The sequence below is a fragment of the Nerophis ophidion genome, linkage group LG10, assembly GCF_033978795.1.
Source record: "Nerophis ophidion isolate RoL-2023_Sa linkage group LG10, RoL_Noph_v1.0, whole genome shotgun sequence".
In the NCBI taxonomy this organism is placed as follows: domain Eukaryota; kingdom Metazoa; phylum Chordata; class Actinopteri; order Syngnathiformes; family Syngnathidae; genus Nerophis; species Nerophis ophidion.
Window position 1 is genome coordinate 3,265,344 of NC_084620.1, and position 19,589 is coordinate 3,284,932.

Consider the following 19,589-nt stretch of genomic DNA (forward strand, 5'->3'; position numbering starts at 1 on the left):
TGTCTTTGTAGCATATTCAACTGAATATGAGTTGAAAAGGATTTGCAAATCATTGTATTCTGTTTATATTTACATCTAACACAATTTCCCAACTCATATGGAAACGGGATTTGTATATTTCTATAGCACTTTCCTCATTGACTCAAAGCGCTTTGCATAGTGAAACCCATTAATAGCTTGTATATGTGTAAGTAATATGCAACTATAGTTATTAGATACTTGTTTATATTTGCAAATGTGCTGTTTCAGACTGTAATATTGTTAAATTAATGACACGGGTGCTATTGTGTGCTTAACTGTTTTGTAGCTACTATGTCCCAATAGCCAACCATGTTTCCCCCCCATGTGAAAACTGGAAAAAAAAGTCACGTTATTGCAACCCACCAATACAAGATAACTCCATTTGGCAGTTTTATCCTTTTTTGTGAAGATTTTTAGTCACTTGAAGAGCTAATCAATCGATATGATTGTGGTGAAGAAGGAGCTGAGCCGGAAGGCAAAGCTCTCAATTTACTGGTCGATCTACGTTCCCACTCTCTCACCTATGGTCATGAGCTTTGGGTCATGACCGAAGGGATAAGATCACGGGTACAAGCGGCCCAAATGAGTTTGGGTCTCTCCCTTAGAGATAGGGTGAGAAGCTCTGCCATCCGGGAGGAACTCAAAGTAAAGCCGCTGCTCCTCCACATGGAGAGGAGCCAGATGAGGTGGTTCGGGCATCTGGTCAGGATGCCACCCGAACGCCTCCCTAGGGAGGTGTTTAGGGCACGTCCAACCGGTAGGAGGCCACGGGGAAGACCCAGGACACGTTGGGAAGACTATGTCTCCCGGCTGGCCTGGGAACGCCTCGGGATCCCCCGGGAAGAGCTAGACGAACTGGCTGGGGAGAGGGAAGTCTGGGCTTCCCTGCTTAGGTTGCTGACCCCGCGACCCGACCTCGGATAAGCGGAAGAAGATGGATGGATGGATGGATGGATGATGAAGCTTGCTTCGCTTGACTTAGAAAGTTTTATGTAGCAGTTCAGTAACGGGGATCGCAGAGATAATTTAATTACTGGAAACCTACACGGGTGTGTGCAATTACCGCCCCCTAAATCCAAACTAATCCTCCCCCTGAGTCTCCAGCACAGGTACAGCCCGAGGCGTTCTATCAGGTGTCGACTGGTTCCTTTGTAGAATGGGATACACTCGGGTGATGCTCCTTATTTGGTTGTGTTTGTGAAATGAAGACATTCTTGTGTGTTATAGTAACACACATTGTCTAGACTTTGTACCGGTACTAATGCAAAAACAAACAACAAAAAAGTATAACAATTCTCTACCTGTATAAATGAGTGTCTTAAAGGCCTACTGAGACCCACTACTAGCGACCACACAGTCTGATAGTTTATATATCAATGATGAAATATTAACATTGCAACACATGACAATACGGCCGCTTTAGTTTACTAAATTGCAATTTTATATTTCCCGCGGGGTTTCTTGTTGAAAACGTCGCGAAATGATGACGCGTGCGCGTGACGTCCCGGGTTGGAGGGGACATAATAGCCCAGCACCATTTGCGGCTAAAAGTCGTCTCTTATTATCGCGCAATGAAACAGTATTCCGGACATCTGTGTTGCTGAATCTTTTGCAATTAGTTCAATTAATAATGGAGAAGTCAAAGTAGAAAGATGGAGGTGGGACGCTTTTGCCTTGTTTAAAATTCCCGGAGCTGAAGCTTTACTATGGATCAGAGCGGTCAAGCGAACATGGTTCCCGACCACTTGTCAACTGGCAGGTTTCGGTGAGAAAATTGTGGTAAAAAGTCGCCTCTTACCGGAGATCAGCGGAGCTCGCGCCATCCATGCAGCTGCCATCGACTTCCCTCAGAGACAGGCGTCAAGACACCCGTGGACACACCCCTCCGACTATCAGGTACTATTTAATCTCACTAAAACACCAGCAACACAATAGAAAGATAAGGGATTCCCCAGAATCTCACAAGATCCTCGGGTGCCGAGAATGTCAAACAACTGACGAAAGTGAAGTCTTGGTGAAGATTGATGATTGCTCATTTTTATGTCTATTTCTTTAATGCCTGGCTTGCGATCGACTGACACATCCTCTGCGATCGACCGGTAGCTCGATGCCCACCCCTGAGAGAGAGATATATATATATATATATATATATATATATATATATATATATATATATATATATATATATATATATATATATATATATATGTATATATATATATATATGTATATAACACCATATGTATATAATAATAAACAATACTAATATAACCTAGAGAATGTAGTGTGACAAAAATCCAAACGTGTGTGTGTGTAATTAACTGTTGTGTGTTACCGTGTGTGTTGAGCGAGAGGCGGCAGTCCTGGAGGGGAAAGGCAGGGTCCAATGTCCGTGAGACAGGCAGGTTGTCGGGGGGGGGGGGCATCAAAAGGTCTACGTCCAAGCAGGAGTCGTGGATCGAGGGAGGTATTCCGGAATCCGATAGGAAGTTGAGGCACACAGCTCGATCACGGGAGACAGGGAAAGCACTGCGGAAAACACAAAGGACATAAGACACAGGAACTGAGGAATATAGGCACCGGATCTTCGGAAAAGCTTTTCTTTATGCCGCCTGCCCTCATTAGAAACAGGTGTGCTGATTGCAGATTGTTTGCAACCCAGCAGGGGCGTGGCCGTGATGCAGAAAGAACGAGTATAGGCGTGTCCCGGCGCCTGCTGTCCTCGCAGCAGAAGGCATAGGGGACTGCGCATGCGCCGTGACAAACATGCTATTAAAAAGGATAAAACGCACACAAAGTAGGACTAAGCCTAGTACTCCCGTCCAAAGGCAAAACCCAGTAACTCAATTTTGGTCAAAACTGAGCTGATCATTTTGGAGTTCCTAGGTGATATGCTTTACATTAGTGTATGCGATATTGTCATTTGTTCCGTAAGTAAGCTGTTACGCGCATGGCAGGACCTAGCAACTACCACATAACTGCGTAGATACAACAGAAAAACAATCGCAGCTTCTTTGTCAGCCGCCTTATTGTCTTTAATGAGACATTTGGACGAATGGGGGCCGACGGTCAACCTGATTATGTGATATTATGGCACGAGGGGATATTTGGAAGATTGGCCCAGGACGTTGCAAGCACCTTCATTAAATGTTTTGTTCTTGATTCTTCCCCTTGCATACTCTTTTGGGCAGATAACTGTGGAGGTCCAAATAAAAACTGGACGCTGTACACGGCTCTTGCCCAATGTGCAAACGCAGAATGGGGCCCACCCGAGATTGTGATAAAATATCTGGAGGAAGGGCACACGTTCATGAGAGCAGATTCAATCCATGGCTCAATCGGCAAGAAAATGAAAGCTCAAGAAAACATCTCTACCTTTGATGACTTTGTAGATCTTTGTGAGACAGCATCAAGATAGATTGGTTTTCCTTTGTTTTCTCAAAATCAGCTAGAAGTGAGTTACTAGGTTTTGCCTAACGACAGCACTGAATAAATGAGCACCAGAAATTGGGTTGATTGCTCTCCAAAATGTCTGAGCTACTCGGCACACCATTAGCGGATGAATCTTTGAGACAAGGTTCGTACGCCAAAGCATATTCGCCCTGTTAATCCAAAAGCTCCGACAAATGAGGAGTTTCTAAATCGAGGTTCCATCATAAAATACACAACATTAGTTGGACGCGTATTCAATTCTGTAATTAATGTCAGCTAACAGGACAAAAGCGACACTTCCCACAATCTAAAAATAAACAACTTCAGGGAGGAAGCTGAGCAGCTCCTCCTCTAACCCCAAATGCAAGCCAAACATCTGCGTGATATTGGAGCTGTTGGCAAGCCTTGCTGACCCTAGCAGGTGTGTGTGTGTGTGTGTGTGTGTGTGTGTGCGTGTGTGTAGGCTGTCTGCTGAAAAGGAGCACCTGTGCCCGCTGAAAAGAGTTCTTTGAATAGTTCCATATTTGAACAGCCACTTATCCAGCGGCGAGCCTGTCAGGGATTGGCGGCTGCTTCCTGTCGGAGGTAGCGTGTGAGGAAGCAGGAGGTGGTGAGGGAGAAGGAGAGAAGAGAGCAGAGAAAAGCGGCAATTAAATGAGCAAATACTCTCGACGTAACCACAAGCTTGACCCTCAAGTGTTGCTCATTGTTCTCACTAATACTACATGGCATGTGTGACCGAGTACATTTCTCACAATCATGTACAAACAATAACGGTTAATTGTTTGCAAAAATGTCTTCATGTAAGATGGTGCAGGGTAATAATGTCTCCTCTCAGGACCAACTTGGGCCTCTAAAGCCTCACATTTCCCTCCTCCTGATTCAAAGTGTCCAGGTTGAGCTTTCAAATGCTGACATTTAGAAAATGGAGCTCTTTGTTCGTCCCAGTCCTTTTTTTTTTTTTATTGTTACCCTGCCACCTTTTTCTCGAATGCTGTATTTCACTTTTCTGTTTCTTAATGTTTCCTGGGGTTGTTCAGGTTAGAAGCTGACAGGATTTTTTCAGATGTTTTCTCATTTTTGAAATTTTGCACCTTTTATTCAATACAGTCGGAGAAAAATATACGTTTGTACTACAAAGTTATTATATTCGGAGGTGTTGACTCATGCATTTACATTTGTTGTTGCCAGCGCTAAACAATATCATCGATTGATTTATGACATTTTGCGGGCTTGACGGTGGCAGAGGGGTTAGTGCGTTTGCCTCACAATACGAGGTTCCTGAGTAGCCAGGGTTAAATCCCGGACTCGGGATCTTTCTGTGTGGAGTTTGCATGTCCTCCCCGTGAATGCGTGGGTTCCCTCCGGGTAGTCCGGCTTCCTCCCACTTCCAAAGACATGCACCTGGGGATAGGCCCCTCCCACTTCCAAAGACATGCACCTGGGGATAGGTTGATTGGCAACACTAAATGGTCCCTAGTGTGTGAATGTGAGTGTGAATGTTGTCTGTCTGGGAAATTTTTATGAATCACATTTACAGCCTTTAGTCACTCTGCAGAAAAAGGCTATCAGGATTGTGTCCAATGTTCACTACAGACATCATTCAAATCCACTATTTATGGACTTAAAGAAACTTAAACTGAACAATGTGATTAACTCAGTGGTTCTTAAAGGGGAACATTATCACCAAACCTATGCAAGCGTCAATATATACCTTGATGTTGCAGAAAAAAGACCATGTATTTTTTTTAACCAATTTCCGAACCCTAAATGGGTGAATTTTGGCAAATTAAACGCCTTTCTGTTTATCGGTCTTTTAGCGATGACGTCAGAACGTGACGTCACCGAGGTAACACACCCGCCATATTCATTTTCACATTACAAACACCGGGTCTCAGCTCTGTTATTTTCCGTTTTTTCGACTTTTTGGGAACCTTGGAGACATCATGCCTCGTGGGTGTGTTGTCGGAGGGTGTAACAACACTAACAGGGAGGGATTCAAGTTGCACCACTGGCAAGAAATCTGCCGCCAGACCCCCATTGAATTTGCCAGAGTGTCTGCCGGCTTCACGGTGGAAAAGGGGTTAGTGCGTCTGCCTCACAATACGAAGGTCCTGCAGTCCTGGGTTCAAATCCAGGCTCGGGATCTTTCTGTGTGGAGTTTGCATGTTCTCCCCGTGAATGCGTGGGTTCCCTCCGGGTACTCCGGCTTCCTCCCACTTCCAAAGACATGCACCTGGGGATAGGTTGATTGGCAACACTAAATTGGCCCTAGTGTGTGAATGTGAGTGTGAATGTTGTCTGTCTATCTGTGTTGGCCCTGCGATGAGGTGGCGACTTGTCCAGGGTGTACCCCGCCTTCCGCCTGATTGTAGCTGAGATAGGCGCCAGCGCCCCCCGCGACCCCGAAAGGGAATAAGCGGTAAAAAATGGATGGATGGATGGATGGTCTGCCGGCGATGCTAAAACAGACATGGCACAGAGATGTATGGATAACCTGCAGATGCATTTGCAACGATAAAGTCAACGAAATCACAAAGGTGAGTTTTGTTGATGTTGTTGACTTATGTGCTAATCAGACATATTTGGTCACGGCATGACTGCCAGCTAATTGATGCTAACATGCTACGCTAATCGATGCTAACATGCTATTTACACTAGCTGTGTGTACATTTGAAACTAGATACCCAGCTTTAATGCGAAACAAACACTTACCAATCGACGGATTTAAGTTGCTCCAGTGTCACAAGATGCGAAAGTCCTGATCGTTTGGTCCGCACATTTTACCGGCGATGCTAATAAGGCAGCCATGCTATGGGCCACTTCATTAGGTACACCCATGCTATGGCCGAATATCGTCAATAGCTATTCGCTCAATAGCTCCAATTTCTTCTTCAATTTTCTTTTCGCTCTCTGCCTCCATACTCCGACCAACTGTTTCAATACATGCGTAATCTGTTGAATCGCTGAAGCCGCTGAAATCCGAGTCTGAATCCGAGCTAATGTCGCTATATCTTGCTGTGGTAACCGCCATGTTGTTTGTATTGGCAGCACTGTATGACGTCACAGGGAAATGGACAGGTCGATATAGCGATGGTGAAGTTCAGGCACTTTGAAGCAGTTTTTCGGGATATTCCGGGAGGTGTAAAATTTTGAAAAAAACTTTGAAAAATAAAACAAGCCACTGGGAACTGATTTTGATTGTTTTTAACCCTTTTGAAATTGTGATAATGTTCCCCTTTAACCTGGGTTCGATCGAACCCTAGGGGTTCGGTGAGTCGGCCTCTGGGGTTCGGCGAAGGTCAAAACACACCCGAATCATCGTGTAAATACAAACTTCTCCCTATCGGCGTATTACGGATATTGCAACAGCAGAAGTCAGACTGATTTGCAGGTGTGTCATTTGTGAGTTTATGCACTGTGTTGGTTTTATTGTTTGAACAAGGTGATGTTCATGCACGCTTCATTTTGTGCACCTGTAAAAAACAAAAAAAAACATGGTAACACTTTAGTATGGGCATCATATTCACCATTAATTAATTGCTTATTAACATGCAAATGAGTAACATATTGGCTCTTAACTAGTCATTAAGTTCTTATTAATGCCTTATTACAGGGGTAGGAAACCTATGGCTCTAGAGCCAGATGTGGCTCTTTTGATGACTGCACCTGGCTCTCAGATTAATTTTAGCTGACATTGCGTAACACGGTAAGTAATGAATAATTCCACTGGTAATTACAGTGTCAAAAATAACGTTCAAAATATAAAATATTCTCATGCCTTTTAATCCATCCATCCGGTTTCTACCGCACCTGTTCAAGAAGTCGCATTAATGGTAAGTAGTATTTTATTTATTGTTGGTTAGCTATTAAAAGAATAAGAGACTTACTATGCTCCAAAAATGTTGGTCTTACTTAAAAATGCACGCATTTAGTTGTATTCAGTCTTTAAATAAAATATTATAAGGCTCTAACGGAAATACTTTTCAAAATACTTGGCTTGTATGGCTCTCTCAGCCAAAAATGTTCCCGACCCCTGCCTTATTATAACGGCCTTATTATAACCCTAACCCTTTAATCCCGACCCTAACCAAATAACTCTGAATTAAGTCTTTGTTACGTAGAATATGTTTCCCATACTAAAGTGTTACCAAAAACAACTTTGTCTTGAATTTGAAAAAAACATTTTCTTTTTCACGGGTTGGGGAGGAGACCCTGCCCCAAGTGGAGGAGTTCAAGTACCTAGGAGTCTTGTTCACGATTGAGGGAAGAGTGGATCGTGAGATCGACAGGCGGATCGGTGCGGCGTCTTCAGTAATGCGGACGTTGTATCGATCCGTTGTGGTGAAGAAGGAGCTGAGCCGGAAGGCAAATCTCTCAATTTACCGGTCGATCTACGTTCCCATCCTCACCTATGGTCATGAGCTTTGGGTCGTGACCGAAAGGATAAGATCACGGGTACAAGCGGCCCAAATGAGTTTGGGTCTCTCCCTTAGAGATAGGGTGAGAAGCTGTGCCATCCGGGAGGAACTCAAAGTAAAGCCGCTGCTCCTTCACATCGAGAGGAGCCAGATGAGGTGGTTCGGGCATCTGGTCAGGATGCCACCCGAACGCCTCCCTAGGGATCCCCCGGGAAGAGCTAGACGAAGGGGCTGGGGAGAGGGAAGTCTGGGCTTCCCTGCTTAGGCTGCTGCCCCCGCGACCCGACCTCGGATAAGTGGAAGGAGATGGATGGATGGATGGATGGATGGATAAAGAAGGGGGTGGGGTTCGGTACTTCCAACAAGGTTAAGAACCACTGGGTTAACTTAAAAACTGCTCAAATGATGTTTAGAGCATCCCAAAACTCTCCACCATCAAATATACAGAACCTATTCCATGACAGAGATGATCACCATAGTTACAGTTTAAGAGGTAACAACAAATTATATTTGCCTAAATTTGGAACCACTTCAAAATCAATGTGCATTTCAGTGCGTGGAGTCACTCTGTGGAACAACTTAGGGGACAAGTCAAAAATGTATTTGAACATGATTCAATTTAAAACACTGTTTAAAAAATAAGTACTGAAGAAGTACGAGGAGGAAAGAGAGTGATGCCCTCAGCACAGAGGGATGGGAGAGAGGTGTATGTGTGTGTGTGTGTGTGTGTGTGTGTGTGTGTGTGTGTGTGTGTGTGTGTGTGTGTGTGTGTGTGTTTTGTCTTGTCTCATAGTAACAGTGGAACTATCCTATTGTTAGTGTATTGTACAAGAGTTTTTCTTGTTTTTGTTTATATAGTATTGTTCTTGTGTTATATTGTTTATGTTAAATGTGGAATGAGTGAGAGGGGTTGGGATATTATAAGCATCTGCTTCATCCAACCCCTTTTCAAGCCTCGCATGATAATCTCTGCCAAAATGTAAAAAATGGAGGAAAAAAGGTGTTTGGTTGTACTGTGCAGGTTTGAAATAAATATTTCAATCAATTTATCTGTCTTGGCCCTGTGATGAGGTGGCGACTTGTCCAGGGTGTACACCGCCTTCCGCCCGATTGTAGCTGATAGGCACCAGCGCCCCCCCGCTACCCCAAACGGAATAAGCAGTAGAAAATGGATGGATGGATGATTCCAAAGCCTCCATTACATGCTGATAACCATCTATGGAAAAGCTAAGCTTCTGTTCATTAAAAAAACAGGAACATCACATCCTGCCACTTAAAGGCCTACTGAAATGAGATTTTCTTATTTAAACGGGGATAGCAGCTCCATTCTATGTGTCATACTTCATCATTTCGCGATATTGCCATATTTTTGCTGAAAGGATTTAGTAGAGAACATAGACGATAAAGTTCGCAACTTTTGGTCGCTAACAGAAAAGCCTCGCCTGTACCGGAAGTCGCAGACGATGACTTCACATGTTGATGGCTCCTCACATCCTCACATTGATTTTAATGGGAGCCTCCAACAAAAAGAGCTATTCGGACCGAGAAAACGACAATTTTCCCATTAATTTGAGCGAGGATGAAAGATTCGTGTTTGAGGATATTGATAGCGACGGACTAGGAAAAAAAAAAAAAAATCAAGTTGGGACGGATTCAGATGTTTTTAGACACATTTACTAGGATAATTCTGGGGAATCCCTTATCTTTCTATTGTGTTGGTAGTGTTTTAGTGAGTTTAATAGTACCTGATAGCTGGAAGGGTGTGTCCACGGGTGTCTTCAGGCCAGTGTCGACAACAGCTGTATTGACGGCACAAGCTCAGCTGATCTCCGGTAAGTGGCGACTTTTTACCACAATTTTCTCACCGAAAACTGCCGGTTGACATTTGGTCGGGATCCATGTTCGCTTGACCGCTCTGATCCATAGTAAAGCTTCACCTCCGGGAATTTTAAACAAGGAATCACCGTGTGTTTGTGTGGCTAAAGGCTAAAGCTTCCCAACTCCATCTTTCTACTTTGACTTCTCCATTATTAATTGAACAAATTGCAAAAGATTCAGCAACACAGATGTCCAGAATACTGTTTAATTATGCGGTTAAAGCAGATGACTTTTAGCTGTGTGCGCAGCGTTAATATTTCCTAACAGTCCCTGACGTCACGCGTACACGTCGTCATTCCGCGACGTTTTCAACAAGACACTCCCGGGACATTTAAAATTGCAATTTAGTAAACTAAACCGTCCGTATTGTCATGTGTTGCAATGTTAATATTTCATCATTGATATATAAACTATCAGACTGCGTGGTCGCTAGTAGTGGGTTTTACTAGGCCTTTAACACAACACACGCTGCATTTAAATTGTTCTATTTTGCCACAAAAACAAGCTCAGACTTCCAGCCCGCTTTAATTTGAGAGAAGTTGCTGATTCCCGGCCGCAGGTGCAGCGATGAATTGTCTCTGCAGGGTTCGGGTTGCGGCAACCGCAGACTTTTTTGGCATAAATGAAGATATTCTCACCTTGGCCACTCTTCTTTCTCAGCTCATTCGGGTCCAAGCAGGAGCCTGCTGAGAGACGATGAGAACCCGGTTGCATCCCTTGTCCAGCGCGCACACACACACACACACACACACACACACACACACATGCAAAACCGAAGGCTGTCCAGGCTAGCTGTTAATCAGTACAACCATCATCATGTTTGCTTTGTCTGTCCGCTCCTTTATGCCGTCCACAGCGTTGTGTGTCAGCCCCGTGCACTTTATTTACTCTGACACACATTTGCACGCCGCACATCATGACGTGTGCGCGCCCACGTTATGCAAACAATGCTCTTTTCCTCTTTGCCGTACGCACTTTCCATCTACCTGACAGATTCTATTACAGCAAACGGAAGCGAGTGCCATTTTCCCGTCTGATAATCCGCCTGGTGACAGAATACTCCAACCCGGGCGAGGTAGAGGCAAAAATTTGGAGGAGCATGGTTGGTGGCGTGTCGTTTCATTTCGGATTACATTTGTATCCTTAAGTTGTTGGTAGGTAGCTACGGGCATTGCTGTGGGCAAGGCCCTGTAACTATTTATCAACACATTTGCCGCTATAATAAGCGGAGTTGTTACCAGGTTTTTTATTAGTACTGTAATCTCTTCCAAAGGTCAAACAAATCAGAATAAACTTTTCTTGTAAGAAATAATGTAAATCCAAGAAGAATTACGATACATACATATTGACACTAAACACATATTTTTGTTTCTTACAGATATACAGAAAACAATGCAAAATACACATAAATGACAAAATAAATGGATTAAAAAACTTTTACTTTTATTAATGACTTATATTGTGTCACACTTGGACTATAACTTGGACTATGGGATAGTTTGTTTCTCCAGTGAAAGGGAAATTGGCACGAGCGAGACGTGAATGTAAGTACATTTTGATTTATTACTACACAAACGAACTACAAATAGGCAAACAAATGGCGCGCACAATGTCGGTGAACAAACTTGGATAATGAAAAAACAAAAGACTAGCACATAGGCTACAAACTATAAACATGAACAAAAACACTTGCACTATGGCATGAATAACAAAACTTACATGGCGTGGACAAAACGAACAGCATGGTATGGCACGAAGGAGTTGAGGGATACGTGGGAAGTTGCCAGGCTGACAACCTGGAAACTATGGCTTAAATAATGAACATGATAAGTGCAAACAGGTGTGAGACAAGAAGACAGGGGCGTGACATAAAGACAAGGTGAAAATTAATGAGTTGGCATGGTAATGAAAACAAACCAGGAAGTGCAAAACAGGAACTCAGTGTCCAAAACACAAAACCGAACATGACCAAAACAAAACATGATCCATAGGCGTGACATGTTAGAGATGAGTGAAGAGGGAGGAGATTAGGGCAGAGCCACACGGACGCCATTTTTATACTTAGCTTCAAGGTCTTTCTTAAGTTTACTAGTGTTTCTCACCTTCATTATCAAAGTGCTGCCCCTCGTAACTTTCTTTTATCGTATTCCGCAAGACAGGATTTTTTTATTGTGCCGTTTTCCTTGGGTTCCAGTTCTGCGTTTTCATTTTGTTAAATAAGTCGAGAAAGAATATCCACACAGTGCGACGGCACTGTGGAATTCAGATATAGATATGTAGAAACAACACAGCTCTTTGAGCTGTATGCTTCCGTGACCGGGGGAAAAGTGTCTTGGCATTGGGCATGGAAGTCACAAAAACTAAAACAAAGATGCCTGCTTGCCTCAAAGAGACGTTGCTTAACAAGTTTGTGAATTACTTTCATGGGAGCTGCTTTTATAGCCAATCATGGCACCCACCTGTTCCCAATTAGCCTGCACACCTGTGGGATGTTCCAAATAAGTGTTTGATGAGCATTCCTCAACATTATCAGTATTTATTGCCCCCTTTCCCAACTTCTTTGTCACGTGTTGCTGCCATCAAATTCTAAAGTTAATGATTATTTGTAAAAAAAAAAAAAGTTTATCAGTTTGAACATCAAATATGTTGTCTTTGTAGCATATTCAACTGAATATGGCTTGAAAAGGATTTGCAAATCATTGTATTCTGTTTATATTTACATCTAACACAATTTCCCAACTCATGGAAACGGGATTTGTATATGTGTACATACATACATGAATGTACACGTATGTATACATGTATGAACACATATTTGCATGTGTACATACAAAGGCAAATATAAATTAAATACCCAGAGGAGATAAGTAACGGAAATTAAATGAGCTAAAAAATAAAGTGTACATACAATTGAGTAATGATCCAATATGAACATACAGTTAGCCTAAATACAATGTTAGGATTGATTAGCTTGCAGTCATGCACTGACAAAATATGCCTGATTAGCACACCAATATATCAACAAAGCTCCCCTTTGTGCATTCTCGCACAGCATAAAAAGTTTGGTGGACAAAATGAGACAGAGAGAGTCCATGAAACACGTCTTTCTGTGGCAGCGTCGGAGAAAGTCATAGATGTAAACAAACTGTTGCGTTACAGTCCACACAACTATGGTGAGGACAAAGACCGCCAAATTTAGTAGGACAAAACCGGCAGTAAGTCGAACACATTTCCAGTGAGGGTTGGACTCCGCCAAGGCTGTCCTTTGTCACCCATTCTGTTCATAACTTTTATGGACAGAATTTCTAGGCGCAGTCAAGGCGTTGAGGGGTTCCGGTTTGGTGACCGCAGGATTAGGTCTCTGCTTTTTGCAGATGATGTGGTCCTGATGGCTTCATCTGACCGGGATCTTCAGCTCTCACTGGATCGGTTCGCAGCCGAGTGTGAAGCGACCGGAATGAGAATCAGCACCTCCAAGTCCGAGTCCATGGTTCTCGCCCGGAAAAGGTTGGAGTGCCATCTCCGGGTTGGGGAGGAGACCCTGCCCCAAGTGGAGGAGTTCAAGTACCTAGGAGTCTTGTTCACGAGTGAGGGAAGAGTGGATCGTGAGATCGACAGGCGGATCGGTGCAGCGTCTTCAGTAATGCGGACGTTGTACCGATCCGTTGTGGTGAAGAAGGAGCTGAGCCGGAAGGCAAAGCTCTCAATTTACCGGTCGATCTACGTTCCCATCCTCACCTATGGTCATGAGCTTTGGGTTATGACTGAAAGAACAAGATCACGGGTACAAGCGGCCGAAATGAGTTTCCTCCATCTGGCTCTCCCTTAGAGATAGGGTGAGAAGCTCTGCCATCCGGGAGGAACTCAAAGTAAAGCCGCTGCTCCTCCACATCGAGAGGAGCCAGATGAGGTGGTTCGGGCATCTGGTCAGGATGCCACCCGAACGCCTCCCTAGGGAGGTGTTTAGGGCACGTCCAACCGGTAGGAGGCCACGGGGAAGACCCAGGACACGTTGGGAAGACTATGTCTCCCGGCTGGCCTGGGAACGCCTCGGGATCCCCCGGGAAGAGCTAGACGAAGTGGCTGGGGAGAGGGATGTCTGGGTCTCCCTGCTTAGGCTGTTGCCCCCGCGACCCGACCTCGGATAAGCGGAAGATGATGGATGGATGGAAAACGCCGTTAGCTAGATACTCTCATCAGTAAAGCATGAACACAAACATATCAAACAGTGGGTTTTCTAACAAAGAAGAAGGTTTGTGTACTTTTCCATTTTCATACATTTTTGAAAAAGCTCCAGGGAGTCACTAGGGCAGCGCTAAAGAGCCCAATGCGACTCTAAAGCAGCGGGTTGCCGACCCCCCCAACCTACACGGATGAGCCCCAAATGGTGGTAGAGGGGTGGGGACGCCCATTTTAGTGGAATGCCATTGAAGAAGCAGCAGTGCGATGTGAAGGAAGATGTAGAATATATAGCATCATATTCTTTCAGTGTTTGTTTGTTTGTCTAAAGACACTCCCGAACACACACACACACACACACAGTGATTGTTGTTTTCGTGGAGCAGAGGGTGTGTGTGGGTGGGGAAAATGTCAGAAAATAGTGAGTGGAGGGATAGAGGATGTGTGCACTTTGTCTGACAGCAGAGGAAGAGAGCGAGCGATGGAGGGAGGGGTGTAGGGGGGCTATGGTGGGCTTGAGTAGGTGGGCGGGAAGAGAGGAGTGAGTGTCACAGACCGAGAGAGAGAGAGAGAGAGAGAGAGAGAGAGCCGCTGGATGCTCAAGTGTGCCATTGGGAGTGTTTCTTTAGCCGTCGTCGTGGCGATTTTGTTCTTATTTCTGTTCTTTTTTTTGTCATTACACAGCGGTAGTTTGAGCACCTGCAACTTGACGCACTTCCTGGGATTGTGACCAGCGCTCTCGTTAAGACAGCCCGCTGCCAGGTAGGATAAATACCTCACACACACACACACACACATACTCTCGTGATGTGGTGAATCTTGGAAAATACAAGCTGGAGTGGAGCAGTTGAGAGGGGAGAGAGTCACCAAGCACCTCATGCATGGTGACAGGTGTCGGATTGGGACTGACAGGATTACTGAAAGGGAGAAAATCCCCAAATCAAACTCAACTGAAGGCATTCTAGCATCGTATCAAATAGGTCCCCTAATGGCTGTGAGTAGAATAGGTGCTTCATTGTAAACTTACAGAAGTCCAGCCATACCCAACAAGTGTCACGTCCTGTTCTCTGAAGGCTTCTGCATCTGTTGCACGACGTTGCTGCTATTCTATTTAGAAACAAGCTCATGCAAATACTCAGTTGTCAGTGTTTGGATTTGAAAGGTGATTGCTGGACGAGAGCATTCACACACAGTGAGACATGAAGACATGCTGGCATCAGCGTCTCCTTTCTGTCACGTCACTCGATGACAACTTCCTGGTCAGGGCTCGCACTTTCGGGCCAAGTTCTGCTTTTTCCACCTAAAAGAGCGTGCGTGTGAGGGAGAGCGGCGTGAAAAAATATCGTTCAGGGATTTGTTTTCTTGCTGGGTCCAATGGATTCTTTTGTGGTGCCCACAATAGCTTTGTACAAGCCTGAACAGCATACCCACCTTTCGTTTGTCACACCTGCTGTACCGTCTTGATCATCAGTGCTGTGTTGACCTTCACACAACCTTGAAAGCGTTTACAGCTGCGGAGTTTGTGTGACATGGAAGACATTTCAAAGTCGCCTCTGTGCAAACACAGGAAGCTGACACTCCAGGACTTTTTTTTTTTTTTTGATTGATCTGCTTAGCTGAAACTTTGCCGTGCACCGTTTAGTGTGTGTGTGTGTTGCATTGTGACCAGAACCTTCCATCCGTGGACGCCGCTGCCCCCGAGCACCGCTCCTCTCGCTCCAGTGGTTCGCAGTTCGCTGTCGACGTGACTCAGTGCCCTCCCGCTCTCTGATTGGCCGGCCTCTCCTCTCAAAGGGGGCTGCTGGGTGTCGGGGCTCAGCCGCTGCGTTCAGCCTGACGTCCCACCGCGGAACGTCGGCCCGAATCAAACCTCTCACGTTTCTCACTGTGGTGTCCTGCAGGCCGAACTCGTGACACAAGGTCCAAATTGTCCACCGTGTGAGCCCTGAAGGTCCGTCTCAGCAGGACCAGCTTGTTTGCTTAGGCGATGCTGAGCTGCTTCAGGACCACGGACAGTGCCCAGCATCCTTTATGGCGACGGGGGGGGGGGGGGGGGGGGGTTAGCTTCAGGCAAAGGAACACTTATGTGATGATTACATCATCTAAACGACATATTTGAATATTTACTAGACACTGGCATGAATCACTACACACACACAGCGTGCACACGTCACATTCAGGCTGTTCAAGGAAGTACACATTCGTGCGTGTGCATTTCTTTATAAGGTCCTGAGAAGTCCCCTGCGGTGGACATTTGTTTTTGCTTTTTCTTTTGTTAGGGTTACATCTTGTGGTTAAAAAAAAAAAATGTCCCTGTCATAAATCAGTCTGAATGTGTATTTCAATGGATTTAGTTACAATCAGAAACATATTGACACATGCCTCATAACTTAGCAATATGATAAATGCAGAATTTTTTATATTGTGTATTTAAAGGAGACCGATGATGAGTTTTGTCTTTTCTGACTTATTAATGTTCCAATGTAGGATATTTATTAGGGCTGCAAATCTTTCGGGTGTTCCACGATTCGATTTAATATCGATTCTTGGGGTCACGATTCGATAATATATCTATTTTTAACGATATTTTTCCGATTCAAAACGATTCTGTATTCATTCAATACATAGATTTCAGCAGAGTAGTAGATTTAAAAAAAAAAAAAAAAAAAGCTTTTATAATTGTAAAGGGCAATGTTTTATTAACTGATTGCAATAATGTAGATTTGTTTTAACTATTAAACGAACCAAAAATATGACTTGTTTTATCTTTGTGAAAACATTGGACACAGTGTGTTGTCCAGCTTATGAGATGCCATGCAAGTGTAAGCCACTGTGACACTATTGTTCTTTTTTTAATTTTTATAAATGTCTAATGATAATGTCAATGAGGGATTTTTAATCACTGCTATGCTGAAATTATAACTAATATTGATACTGTTGTTGATAATATTCATTTTTGTTTCACTACTTTTGGTTTGTTCTGTGTGGTGTTTGTGTCTCCTCTCAATTGCTCTGTTTATTGCAGTTCTGAGTGTTGCTGGGTCAGGTTTGGTTTTGGAATTGGATTGCGTTGTTATGGTATTGCTGTGTAGTGCTTTGTTGGATTGATGAAAAAAATATATATATTAAAAAAAAAAAAAGAGAATCGATTCTGAATCGCACAACGGGTTCGATTCATATTGGAATCTATTTTCCCCACACCCTAATACTTATGTTGCACAAAGCCTAAGCATCAAATCTAAGGCTATCAAATGATTGATTTAAATTATTTTGTTTAAAAAATACCCCAATATTTCTACGCAAATGTAATTGTATTGTCAGAATGTTATCCAGGAACATTTTTTTAAACGTTTTACCTTTTTGCATGTCATTTATTTGCACAGAACAATTTGATCTAAAGTTCATTCAGGCTGTATTATTTTGAAGTGAACTTTGCCAGCAAGCACACCAGCAGGAGTCTCCTCACTCATGTTTGTGCTGACATATGTGTTGATCTGATCGCTGACCATATAGCGGTTAATGTAAAGGAGCCAGTACAATTTAAATAGATTGCATGATTAATCTGAGAGTTAACTCGTTAATTTTGACAGCCCTTGTCAAATCATAAGCTTCATGCATTTGGGCGTGATGTTTTGCAGCCTGGCTTGTGACATCACAGTAGGTGGACATGCTTGCTGAGATTGAGGAAACACAAAAGAAGATAGAATTAAGTATTATTGGTATCTAATCTGGACATTTGCATATTTAGAGTGCCACATAAATGCTGTTAAAAACATATTTTTTTTATGCTGCTCTCTGTCGATCTGAGAGGGCGCAGGTGTACCTAAGGATGTGACAGAGTGAATATGTATCATGTTTATAGAGCTAATTTTCGACCATGTCTTCGAAAAAATAACGATGCATAGCTCGGTTGGTAGAGCGGCCGTGCTAGCAACTTGAGGGTTGCAGGTTCGATTCCCGCTTCCGCCATCCTAGTCACTGCCGTTGTGTCCTTGGGCAAGACACTTTACCCACCTGCTCCCAGTGCCACCCACACTGGTTTAAATGTAACTTAGATATTGGGTTTCACTATGTAAAGCGCTTTGAGTCACTAGAGAAAAGCGCTATATAAATTTAATTCACTTCACTTCATCTTTAAGATATATATTTAACCTCCTTGTGACTTTTGATTTCAATGATCTTCAAAGCCAAGGAGGACATAGAAGTCCTTACTATTTATTTTGGGGAGCATTAAAACATTCAGATTTTATCTGTTTTCTTTAGCACAAATTTCTCAATAAACTTCAGTCCTAAACAAAAACATCAAACATGCAATGTTTTTTTTATTTGACCCTTCTAAAGGCCCTTTGATCAGACAATGTCACAAGTTTAAATGAGTAAAATACACTTTTTTTTGTTTTAATTTATAATAATTGACAACTGTGACATCAATTAACAAAAAGGTATTTAATGGGTTAAAACAAAAATCTATACATGTTTGGTATTTTTGTTTGGAGCTGAAGTTGATGGAGAGATTTTGACAAAAAGAAAAATATAAATCCAAAATGTTTTTATGCCGTTTGAAAAATTGACTTTCATGTCCTGTTTGGCTCTGGGGTATTTTCCAATAACTGCCATACATGTGTGAAAGAATTGACATGAAAATAACCCTCATAGGAAAATCATGTACTGTACTACGGAGTAGCACATCAAAAATGAAAGCCATAAAAAACACAAAAATTGACTGAAAGGACAAAAAAGTCAGACTTTGTCCCCTGAGGGTTAAACAGTGTACATTTAAAAAAAAATGCATTCTGATACTTATGAAGAGGGTGGGATGTGGTTTTTATTTGCAATCTGGGGACGCCTCAACAGATGGACATCTTGCAGACATATGCAGAAAGTAGGTTATAATTGTTACTGTGGAACAAAAATGACACCAAAGCATATCCAATACATATTATCTAGAGCACTAAGAAGTTTTTTAAAATCTCCATAGGTCATCTTTAAAGACCTACTGAGACCCACTACTAGCGACCACGCAGTCTGATAGTTTATATATCAATGATGAAATATTAACATTGCAACACATGCCAATACGGCCGCTTTAGTTTACTAAATTACAATTTCAAATTTCCCGCAGAGTTTCCTGTTGAAAACGTCACGGAACGATGACGCGTGTTTGTGACGTTATTGGTTGGAGGGAACATATTAGTGTAGCACCACTTGCGGCTAAAAGTCATCTCTTTTCATCGCGCAATTACGCAGTATTTTGGACATCTGTGTTGCTGAATCTTTTGCAATTTGTTCAATTAATAATGGAGAAGTCAAAGTAGAAAGATGGAGTTGGGAAGCTTTCGCCTTTAGCCACACAAACACACGGTGATTCTTTGTTTAAAATTCCCGGGGGTGAAGCTTTACTTTGGATCAGAGCGGTCAAGCGAACATGGTTCCCGACCACTTGTCAACCGGCAGGTTTCGGTGAGAAAATTGTGGTGAAAAGTCGCCTCTTACCGGAGATCAGCTGAGCTTTTGTCCTGCTGCAGCTTTGCGACTTCTCTCAGAGACTGGCGTCAACACACCCGTGGACACACCCCTCCGACTATCAGGTACTATTTAACTCACTAAAACACTAGCAACACAATAGAAAGATAAGGGAATTCCCATAATTATCCTAGT

At 43.2% G+C, this 19,589-nt stretch overlaps 1 protein-coding gene and 1 long non-coding RNA gene across 5 annotated transcripts in view; one reads left to right on the plus strand and one right to left on the minus strand.

The window, feature by feature from the left end:
• Positions 1 to 10,595, minus strand: part of LOC133560005 (uncharacterized) — a 57,363-nt gene extending 46,768 nt beyond the window's left edge. Inside the window, exons 1-2 of the long non-coding RNA XR_009808368.1 lie at positions 10,391 to 10,595; positions 2,357 to 2,550 (exon numbers count right to left, since the gene is read on the minus strand). This is a non-coding gene — a long non-coding RNA (uncharacterized LOC133560005). The remainder of the gene's footprint in view (positions 1 to 2,356; positions 2,551 to 10,390) is intronic.
• syt1a (synaptotagmin Ia) overlaps positions 1 to 19,589 on the plus strand; it is a 298,889-nt gene that overhangs the window by 117,038 nt on the left and 162,262 nt on the right. For 2 of the 4 annotated variants that reach the window (XM_061912042.1, XM_061912041.1), the window contains one exon: positions 14,616 to 14,693. The exons of the other annotated variants lie outside the window; for them this stretch is intronic. The gene's annotated coding sequence lies outside the window, so the exon portion shown is untranslated. The remainder of the gene's footprint in view (positions 1 to 14,615; positions 14,694 to 19,589) is intronic. 4 annotated transcript variants of the gene reach the window in all.